At 52.8% G+C, this 2,500-nt stretch overlaps 1 protein-coding gene across 1 annotated transcript in view; it reads right to left on the reverse strand.

Annotated features, from left to right (window-relative positions):
• Positions 1-2,500, reverse strand: part of LOC119578150 (vegetative cell wall protein gp1-like) — a 37,404-nt gene that overhangs the window by 32,766 nt on the left and 2,138 nt on the right. The window lies entirely within an intron of this gene.

Genomic DNA, 2,500 nt, shown 5'->3' on the forward strand with positions numbered 1-2,500 from the left:
GAAGGAGAAGAGGCTGAGGAGGAGGAGATTGGGGGGGAGGAGCGAAAGGGCGAGGGACGGGGGGGGGGGAGGAGGAGAAGGATGGGGAGGAAAGAAAGGGAGGGGGGGAGGAGGTGAGAGGAGGAGGACGAGGGAGAGGAGAGGAGAGGATGAGTAGGAGGAGGAGAAGGAAGAAAAAGAGGAGGAAGTGAAGGAGAAGGAGAAGGAGGTGGAGGAAGAGGCGAAAGAGGAGGTGGAAGTGGAAGAGGAGGAGGAAAAAGAGGAGGTGGAGGAGGAGGTGGAGATAGTAGTGGTAGCGGTGGTGGGTGGAGGAGGACGAGGTGGAGGGGACGTAGAGCAGGGAAAAGAAATTATAAAAAACGGAGAAAAATAAGTGAGGAGTGAAGGAGGAGATAGGAATAGGATAGGAGGAGAAGGAAAGGGGAAAGAGAATTACGAAGACAGGAGAAAGGAGGAGGCAATAAATATGAAAAATAATAAGAAAAAAAAAAATAACAAGATAGAAAAGAAAACGGGGAGAAAGAGGATTGAAAAAAGCGACGAGGAGGAAAAAATAAAAAAAGAACAGAAGAAGAAAGAGAATGAGTGGAAGAACTCGAAGAGAAAGAAAAGACGAAGTGAAGAAATAGGAGAAGGAGAAGGGGGAGGGGGGAGGGGAGGGAGAGGAGGGGGAATAGGCAAACCCATTGCCCTTACCTCCCCTCCCCCTCTTCTCCCCCCCCCCTCCCCCCAGGATCCGGCAACGCCAGACCCCCGCGGAGGTATCACAGCTGCGGTGGCCCTGGGGGGTTGGGGGTGGGGGGGGGGGAGGGGGGGAGGGGGGGAGAAGGCGAGGGAAAGGAAGAGAGAGAGAGAGAGACAGAGGGGGGGGGTGAGAGGCGGAGAGGGGTGAGGGGGGTGAGGGACGGGAGGAGGGAGGGGCGGGAGGGGGAGAAAGTTAGGGACAGGAGGGAGGGGGTGGAGGGAGGTAGACTCAAGGGGGGGGGAGGGATAAGTAGTTCAGGAGGGTAGATGAGACGGCACGCGGGGTAGACGTGTGGTAGAATGGTCGGTGAAGGGCTGTTGGGATGAGATAAATATGGTTGGGAAATGGAGAGAGAGAGAGAGAGAGAGAGAGAGAGAGAGAGAGAGAGAGAGAGAGAGAGAGAGAGAGAGAGAGAGAGAGAGAGAGAGAGAGAGAGAGAGAGAGAGAGAGAGAGAGGAGAGAGAGAGAGAGAGACAGAGAGAGAGAGAGAACTGAAAAGAAAAACAGCCAGGGAGAAGGAAAAGGGGAGAGAACGATGGAAAATAAGAAAGAAAGAGAAGAGGAAAACAAAAATGATAAAAAGAGAAAAACGCATTAATAGGCAAAGAAAATGTTTAAAGCATAATATGGAGAAGATAAAGTTATGTTTTAGTCTGTCAGTGTTAAGGGCTTAAAGATAACACACACACACACACACACACACACACACACACACACACACACACACACACACACACACACACACACACACACACACACACACACACACACACACACACACACACACACACGCACACACACACTTTATCACATATACTCTCTCCTGCACTCATCAACACACATTCCCAAACACACACATGAGTACACACAGGTTCCCATATAACACATAGACGATCCACCACACAAACAAGGACAAAGGAACGCACACACACACACACACACACACACACACACACACACACACACACACACACACACACACACACATACGAGAAAGAGAAATAGAAAGAGAGATAGAAAGAGAGAGAGAGAGAGAGAGAGAGAGGAGAGAGAGAGAGAGAGAGAGAGAGAGAGATAGAGTAACAGAGAGAGAGAGAGAGAGAGATAGAGTAACAGAGAGAGAGAGACAGAGACAGAGACAGAGAGAGTGAAACAGAGGCAGGAAGGAAGAGAAAAAGAGAATAATAAAAAAAAAACAGAGACAAAGACAAAAATAAAGCACGCACGGAAAACGGGAAAGCAAAACAAAGGCACGAAGGGAAGAATGACAGCAACAATAACATTTTCCTTTATTTTCTCTCTCTCTCTTTTTCGTGGGAAGCCAGACAGCATTACACTCGAAGTACGGAACAACGCCGGGCAGCAGTAAACAAAGGAAACGCGCGGATGGTACTTGTGATGGACAGGTAGAGCAGGAAGTAACGGGAGGGAAGGCGCAGCGGAGGGCGGTCTGGGGAGGGAAGGGAAGGCGCAGCGGAGGGCGGTCGGGGGAGGCAAGGGAAGGCGCAGCGGGGGCGGTGTGGGGAGGGAAGGGTTGGCGCAGCGGAGGCGGTCTGGGGAGGGAAGGGAAGGCGCAGCGGAGGGCGGTCTGGGGAGGAAGGGAAGGCGCAGCGGAGGGCGGTCTGGGGAGGGAAGGGAAGGCGCAGCGGAGGGCGGTCTGGGGAGGGAAGGGAAGGCGGCCGAGGAAGGTTCTGGGGCTCTGGCAGACACGGGGGGGGGGGGGGGAGTGGGAAGGGTGAGAGGGAAGGAAGGGTG

This window comes from Penaeus monodon, chromosome 2 (assembly GCF_015228065.2).
Source record: "Penaeus monodon isolate SGIC_2016 chromosome 2, NSTDA_Pmon_1, whole genome shotgun sequence".
Lineage (NCBI taxonomy): Eukaryota > Metazoa > Arthropoda > Malacostraca > Decapoda > Penaeidae > Penaeus > Penaeus monodon.